Source organism: Equus asinus, chromosome 20, assembly GCF_041296235.1.
Source record: "Equus asinus isolate D_3611 breed Donkey chromosome 20, EquAss-T2T_v2, whole genome shotgun sequence".
Classification (NCBI taxonomy): Eukaryota; Metazoa; Chordata; class Mammalia; order Perissodactyla; family Equidae; genus Equus; species Equus asinus.
In genome coordinates this window covers 40,724,142-40,732,858 of record NC_091809.1, presented here as the reverse complement: position 1 = coordinate 40,732,858, position 8,717 = coordinate 40,724,142, and positions in this window count along the sequence as shown.

The window sequence follows — 8,717 nt, the reverse complement described above, 5'->3', positions numbered from 1 at the left end:
AAAGAGAGAAGATCCTTTTGTAGCAGTGTGTGTGTGTATGTGTGTGTGTGTGTCCACACGTATTACAGTTCTTATGGTGGAAGAATGTATTAATAATAGTGATCTTGCATAGTGGTTTCAGATGAGGAAGTAGGAAAGAGTAGAAATGTCTTTTCCCCATATGGTAAAGTGCAAAAAGCACTTAATTAGGAATCAGAAGAATACCAGTTTTAACAGTGGTTCCACTAATAATAATCACTGTGACCCTGAACAATATGTTTTACCTGTATGATCTTGGTTTCTATTACTTACAAAATGAAGAGGACTGGATCATCTTTAAGGATTCTTTTACATCTAAAAACTATGTGCCATAATCAGAGCTCTTTTTTAGAAGGAATTGGTCATGGCTTGGGGAAAAAATATTTCCAGAAGTGTCCTAATTTCTGATTTTGGTTGGGCAATGATTTCCTTTTGCAACGGTATGATCCTTTTATCTTTTTCTCCCCAGTAATTTTATTGAGTTCATAGCGGTTTATAACATTGAATAATTCGGTGTGTAGATTATTATTTATCAATTTCTGAATACACTTCATCGTGCTCACCCCTGCTAATCTACCTTTTGTCCATCACCATACATATGTGCCCTTTATCCCTTTCGCCCACCGCCCCAACCCCCTTCCTCTCTGGTAGCTGCTAATGTGTTGCCTGTGTTTGTTTATCTTCCACATATGAGTGAAATCATGCAGTGTTTGTCTTTCTTTGTCTGGCTCATTTCACTTAACATCATACCCTCAAGGTCCATCCATGTTATTGTAAATGGGATGGTTTTGTCTTTTTTATGGCTGAGTAGTATTCCACTGTGTGTGTGTGTGTGTGTGTGTGTGTGTGTGTGTTTGTGTGTGTGTGTATGTATATATACCCTATCTTCTTTATCCAATCATCCGTAGAAAGACACTTGGATTGCTTCCACATCTTGGCTATTGTGAATAATGCCCCAATGAACACAGGGTTGAATAAATCTCTTTGGATCATTGATATCAAGTTCTTTGGAAAAATACACAGTAGTGGGATAGCTGGATCATATGGTTTTTCTATCTTTAATTTTTTGAGAAATCTCCATACTGTTTTCCAGAGTGGCTGCACCAGTTTGCATTCCCACCAGCAGTGTATGAGAGATCCCTTTTCCCCACATTCTTTCCAACATTTGTCGCTTTTTGTCTTGGTAATTACAGCCGTTATGACTAGTGTAAGGTGATATCTCATTGTAGTTTTGATTTGTATTCCCCTAATAATTAGTGATGTTGAACATCGTTTCTTGTGTCTGTTGACCATCTGTATATCATCTTTGGAAAAACGTCTGTTTATATCTTCTGCCCATTTTTTGATCAGATTGTTTGTCTTTTTATTGTTGAGTTGTTCTACTTCTTTACATGTTTTGGAGATCCACCCCTTGTCAGATAAATGATCTGCAAATATATTCTCCCAGTTGTTTTTCTTTTGTGGGGTTTTGTTTTGTTCATGGTTTCCTTTGCTTTGCAGAAGCTTTTTAGTCTGACGTAGTCCCCTTTGTTAACTTTTTCTTTTGTTTCCTTTACCCAAGCAAACAGTATTCGAAAAGATGCTGCTAAGACCAATGTTAAATAATGTACTACCTATATGGTTTCAGGTCTTACATTCAAGTCTTTAATTCACTTTGAGTTAATTTTTGTCTATGGTGCAAGATAATGGTCTACATTCGTTCTTTTACATGTGTCTGCCCAGTTTACCAACACTATTTATTGAAGAGACTTTCCTTTCTCCATTGTATGTTCTTGGCTCCTTTGTTGAAGATTAAGTGTCCATAGATGTGTGGTTTTATTTCTGGGCTTTCAATTCTATTCCATTGCCCTGTGTATCTGTTTTTGTGGCAGTGTCATGCTGTTTTGATTACTATAGCTTTGTAGTATAGTTTGAAGTCAGGGATTGTGATGCCTCCAACTTTGTTCTTTTTTCTCAGAATTGCTTTGGCTATTTAGGTTCTTTTGTTGTTCCATATAAATTTTAGAATTCTTTTTTCTATTTCTATAAAGAATGTCATTGGGATTCTGATGGGATTGCATTGAATCTGTAGATTGCTTTAGGTGGTTTGGACATTTTAACTATATTTATTCTTCTGATCCATGAGCATGGAATATCTTTCCATTTCTTTATGTTTTCTTCAATTTTTTTTTCAGTAATGTCTTATAGTTTTCAGTGCACATGTCTTTCACCTCTTTGGTTAAGTTTGTTCCTAGATATTTTATTCTTTTCGTTGAAATTGTAAATGGGATTGTATTCTCATTCCTTTTTCTGTGAGTTCATTGTTAGTGTATAGAAATGCAACTAATTTTTTTTTAATTGCTTTTGTACCCTACAACTTTGCTGTAGTTGTTGATTACTTCTAATAGTTTTCTGATGGATTCTTTAGGGTTTTCTGTATATAGAATTATATCATCAGCAAACAGCGAGAGTTTCACCTCTTCATTTCCAATTTGGATTCCTTTCATCTCTTCAAATTGGAAACCAAGAAGTGAAATAAAAGGAATCCAAATTGCAATAGTACTATTCTTGATTTTGAATTCTGCCCTTGAGATTGGCCTCTGAATCAAAGTGAAATGTCCCATATTGACAGGCAGATGGCACTATTGGGTACTGACAAGTTAGATTCCTCTGCTGACTGGCAGCAATAAACATCCCAGAACTGAATTCATAAGATAAAGAACAGTTGAAATGATGATTAAAACTGTGCATGAGAGGTCTGTGAAGCTCACGGTTTTCTGATTACTCTACTGCATATGAATCTCTTTAAATTACTGTCATTTTTACATGTTGGTGCCACTATATACACTGTTGTGTGTATGCTATGCAGGTAATTTAGGCCAGAGGAAAGTCTTGATGGAAATGCATTTGGCAAAGGTCACAGGACCCCGCATTGCCTTCACAGAATGCAGAACTGCTCTGATGATAATGTGTTACCTGTGTTAGCCTATATATACCCCCATTATTCCTCCTTTTAGCTATGAGAGAAGGGAATTGGGCATTTTCTTCATCTTCGTTTCCTTTATCAGAAGCCCCAGAGATTAATTTTAGCCTAAAAACTGTGATGATAACATGATGCTAAGTTTTAGTTTCAACAAAAGGAAACAATAGAGGAAATTTCTTTCTTTTTTTTTTTTTTTGAGGAAGATTAGCCCCGAGCTAACTATTACCAATCCTCCTCTTTTAGCTGAGGAAGACTGACCCTGAGCTAACATCCATGCCCTTCTTCCTCTACTTTATAGAGTGGGACGCCTACCACAGCATGGCTTTTGCCAAGCGGTGCCTTGTCTGCAGCCGGGATCTGAACCGGCGAACCCTGGGCTGCCGAGAAGCAGAATGTGTGAACTTAACCACTGCGCCACCGGGCCTACCCAAGGAAATTTCTGACTAAATTCTGACTAAATAAATCTGACTGAAAATTTTGTGATGTGAAAGAAAAGAAAAAACACCTGTTCTTTCATCCTTTTTAGTTTCAGAGCTAGAAACTAAATTCCTTCAACTTTTCCCACTTCTTTTTCTTTTTCTGGTTTCCCATAACTCCTCTTTTTTTCTCATTTTGCTTTTCCTAAAACATCTCTGATATACGTCATTCACTCTCCTCTCCAAGCCCAAAATGCTGAGTAGACTTTTGGAATTGATAGATGGAAGAAACAGCAACTGTCTCCCCCATTTTAATCCTTGGTTGGAAGTGAAAACAGGCTATTATATTTCTCAGAGTTCAGTTGCTAATTTCCTGACCTCTTCATTTCCCATATTCAAAGTTCTAAGATTCTCTCTATGCTAACTTGTTAAATTCTAGAGTTTAGCTTTGAAAATTTGCCTCTTCTATTAGCAATCACCACAAAAAGGAATCTTAGAAAAATGAAAGAGGGAAAAGTTTTCTTACAGGGAAAGATTCTTGTAACTACAGCAATAGTAGCATTGTGTATTGTCAAACCCCTTTTGAAAAAACGACAAATAAAAACATTCACAAAACTTGAGAGTCTTGAGAAAATGGATAGTGCTGTACTTCTACTTTTGATTTTTATAAAATTGTTCTTGTAAATGTTGCTTTAACAATGATAACTTTTAGGACATCCACCTGAACTGGAGATATTGTTCTATGTCCTCTAAAGTGTAACTTTTAATGCCTAAAATATCTGGTTTACTTTAGTTGATAATTTGTTGCACTAGTTTTTGTATCTGAACATAAATTTGTATTTTTCTGAAAATATAAATACTCTAAATACTTACTATTAGGCAGAATTGTTTTTCTCTTTTCTCTGTATTCATAAAGGTATAATATAAACCTATTAGCCCAATATGTTTCTTATGTAAACAAAGGGTTTGACAGTCTTTAGTTATCACAAGTCATAATACGTGGCCTCATGTCTTTCTCCTTTTGCTCTTGGAAGAATATGAGTAACTATGTGGGCAAAGACGCAGGCGGGAAACTGTGCCTTCTTCTCCACATCTTCGTTAAATAAGATGATAGTTTTGCATACCCCTATGGGAAAGGATATCTATAATTTTATTTCTTTTAGGCTATCCTTCCAAACATCTCTAATTTAATTGCTTGTTTGTGTTTGTATGTGTGTGTGTGTGAAGAAGATTGCCCCTGAGCTAACATTTGTGCCAATCTTCCCCTATTTTGTACATGGGACGCTGCCACAACATGGCTTGATGAGTGGTGTGCAGGTCCACGCCTGGGATCCAAACCCGCAAACCCTGGGCCACCAAAGCTGAGCTTGTGAACTTAACTACTACGGCACCAGGCCAGCCCCAGACTGCTTGGTTTTTAAATTTGAATTTTTTTTCTTTACCTTTTGGGAAGCTCACTCCAAAATTTTACAATCCAAAGACTTTTTTTTTAAAGTAACAAAATTAGTGGTTTTCTTTTTAAAGACAATGCAAAAATACTCTGGGAAAAGATGTGAGAGTATTGTTATGTTACATAGCCTTTCTACATCAGGGAAGAAATTGAGATTATATATGTATAGATGGATACTCATATGAAATGAGTGTCTGAATTGAGAGGATAGTTAGTTAAACATGATAGTTCACGATAATGAACAGTTAAGAAAAAAATATTACTGTTATTGGGTTAAATACATTTTGAGGCCATAAAATTGATTATTGGTAGCCATTTAACTAAAATGGCTATCTGTATTTATTGATGTAAAAATATTTAGGGGATAGGAAAACTAGTGATTAATAACTACAATATTATTTCACTTATGTAAATTTGTGTATGTGTGGGCATATATATGTGTGTTTCCTAGAAAGATGTCCACCAAATTGTTATCAGTGGTTATTTCTGGGAAGCAGGATTTTTAATGAATTAAAAATATTTTTTCTTGTGTTTTCATCACTTATTGCATGATTAGCACCTCATTATGAAAACATTATGTAAGTTTTGAAAAGAAGAAAGCAATAATCCTCTTGAATGAATCTTCTAGGAAGAGTTCTCACCTAACATGACTGGACTCTCCCAGCCTCCTGGATGAAGCTAGATTAAATGAAAGGAAGCTGAGTGAGCTCTCAGCATGCTCCCAAAAGTAAAAATGGTAAAATGAAAAGTAAGGTTCCAAGGGGTGATATAAGGTAGGTTTTAGAGGATGGGGGAAGAATAGCAATCCTAGCTCTAGAATTTCAGAAAACCAGAAAATAACTTTCAAGAGAAAATGCTAAAAAGTATCAATTTTTCTGTTTTCTGTTTTTTACTTTTTTTGTGATATATGCTGGCTCATTTTCAGAGGTAAATCTTTTGGTTCAGTAATTTATTCTGTGTAGTCTGCTGTTCTTTCATATGTTATATAGTGAACTTTTTAATTCAATACTATTATTTTTACAAGATTTTTATTGGTTTATTTTCAAAACTTTTCTTGCCTTTCTTTCGGAATTTTTGTTCTTATTTCATAATAATATTATCTCTTTAACTGCCTTTTTGTAGTTATATTGTAAATTCTTATAGATGCCCTAGTAGTTTTATTTTCTAATCTGTAAGTTCTCCTGACTTTCGAGTTTCTTTAATATCTATTCAGAATAGTGGTTTCCTTGAATATTTGATGATAATTCCTATAAAACGGTTCTTAGTTATGGTCCCTCCTGGATGGTGATAATTTTGTAGCATTAACCCTGCCCTTTGTGAGGTGTGGCTCTGGCCTGGAGCTTGCTTGGGTTGTAAGCTCTGGCCCCAGCCTAATTTGGACAGGGCAGCTCCGGTTCCCAGCCTCAAAGGGGTGCTATCGGTGTCCTGACTGGGTGTTTTCTATTTCTTGTCTATAGACAAACCTTTTTCCTCATTTCATCTGCAGTTATATACTTATTTTATTTTCTATAATTTCTCTGTGTTTAGAGAAAGATCAAAGTTTCAGTATGTGCTTAGTCTTTCTTCTAGAATCAGAAGACTGAGATTTTATTTTTTTTCTACAGTATACCTGTCTCATACTGGCTGCTTTGAAAGTACACGATTAACTCCTCAGACATCAGTGGCTAAATTATTTTAGTAACAGAGTCAATGTGCATGAAAAATAGCATTTTCTTTAAGCAATATTCCTTCTGTTTTGCTCTTTTTAATAGAAAAGAGTAGGATGGAAGATAATATAAGATAATTCTCACCTACGTGAGGATAAGAGATACCATCCTATTACGCCAACTGAGGTGATTTTTTCTCTTATAAGTTTGGCTTTATAAAAAAAAAATCTCATCTATTTTTGCTTCATGTATAGGAATAGGAAAAGATTTAATTTTTAGTAATGTCTCTTCTGAAAAATCTTTGGAAACCAGTGTTATAAGATAAGGGAGATATACATTTTAGTGGATGTTTTTCAGTAATGTCGTCTCCCTTCCCATGCTTTCTCCATAAAATGAGAAAAAATATTAAAAATTGTTTGGTTTGGGGGGCAAATCAAATGACAGCAATTGAATACCTGCTATTCACATTATAAACTATATTTACTTTTAAAGCATGAGTACTAGCAAATATCTACACTAAGACTTAGGATTGAGGAATGAAGTTAAAGACATAGTACTAGTTACTGCACAGTTTCTTAAAAGCTGCTAAGAAAAGAATAAATATTTCTCTAGAAGTTCTGAGTCTTCTCATTTATGTTCATGAATAAAGTTTATCCTTTAAATATTTTGTTTGGGATTCATTTCACACTTTTGCTTATCAGGCTGGAGATCAGGGAGTTTAACAAGAGGGTCACCCAAATTCAGCAGCCAAATCGTAGAATAAAGAAAGGCTGTGGTTCTGGGCTTCTATCCATGGCCACAAAGAATTGTAGTCTTGTGGCAATGCAGGTTTAGAAAGTTTCATGCCTAGCCTCTACTGAGAGAAATTTTGGGATGGCAGTTCCATTGCAAATAGAAGAACAATGGAAAAAGAAGGGAGAAAAAAAGACCAATATTAGGAAAACCTATCCTCTTGGCTTGGCATATGTTTGCATAGGCCACAGGTTAACTTCAGGAATGTTGCAGCAATGATAGCCCACCTCTTTGGCACTGGATTAGGGTAAGTGTAGGTGAAGAGTCAGGAGATTGACATACATTCAGTCTTCTATCCTGTGATGACCAGTATATACAGCTCGTGCCTCATGGTGATCATATATTGTGGTGCATAAGCAATGACAGCAAACTGGTGGCACTATGGCAATGTGTACAGGGAAATCTCAGTACATGACCAAAGGAAACATGAGCAGAAGAACCCAGAAAATAGATGACCTGTCTCTGCCTGAAAGTTAAAGCAATTGTTGAAGACAGACTCATGTCAAACATAGAGACGTTTTCAAGGAAAAAAAAGTACATGGGATGTGAAGTACAAATAAACAAACAATAAGTTCAAATATAACATTTACAAAGAGGATACATAATTAATAGGTAAGAAGAGGATAATAAAATAATTAACACATAATAAAAGATAAGAACACAAAAATAAAATATGGTTGCCAGCCCTTAGTGATTCCCAGTAGGATGAACTCAGATATCACTGTATGACTTTGCATTTTAGAGAAGAGTCAACAGATAAGTATCAATGAAAGAAAATTTTTGCTTAATATAAAGGTACTTCTAAATAAACAACTTTCAGATACGAAGTAGAAAGATTATACAAAGTGTCAGTGTTAACTTATATTTTGGATTGGCAGGCTGTTCTTCTTTACAGTATCTATCTCTACTTGTTGAGGTTTCTGATTTCAGGTAATCCTCATTAGTACTTTCCCCAAGGAAACTCTGAATAGAGTCTTACATTCATTTTTTTCCATAGGGTTTCATCTTATAAATCTTCGTAAAACCAAGAAATTGCATTCTTCAGTTCTCCTTCCCTTTGCCATTGTGGACCAGCATAGTCCATCTCCATTAGCTTCTGCCTCCACTCTCAGGATTGCTCTAATCTCTGTGCTTATTGATTTCATTAAAACCATAGACCCTTCTCTGAGAATAATATGAAAATACTCACATAAGGACAAGATGCTCATTTTATCCTGCCACTAGATTCATCTCATTACATGGGTGCATCAAAGATGATGGAGGAGACAGGAACACTATCTCAAATAAAATTGATGGCAAGAAAGTGTCATTATTAGAATCCACAAAGCAGAAAAGTTTCCCACAAAACAGCTCATTCAGATTTGGATAGACATCCCAGTTTTTCTACTTACTTTTGCTTAGAAAGAAACCTCTCTCTCCAAGTCTATGAGAAT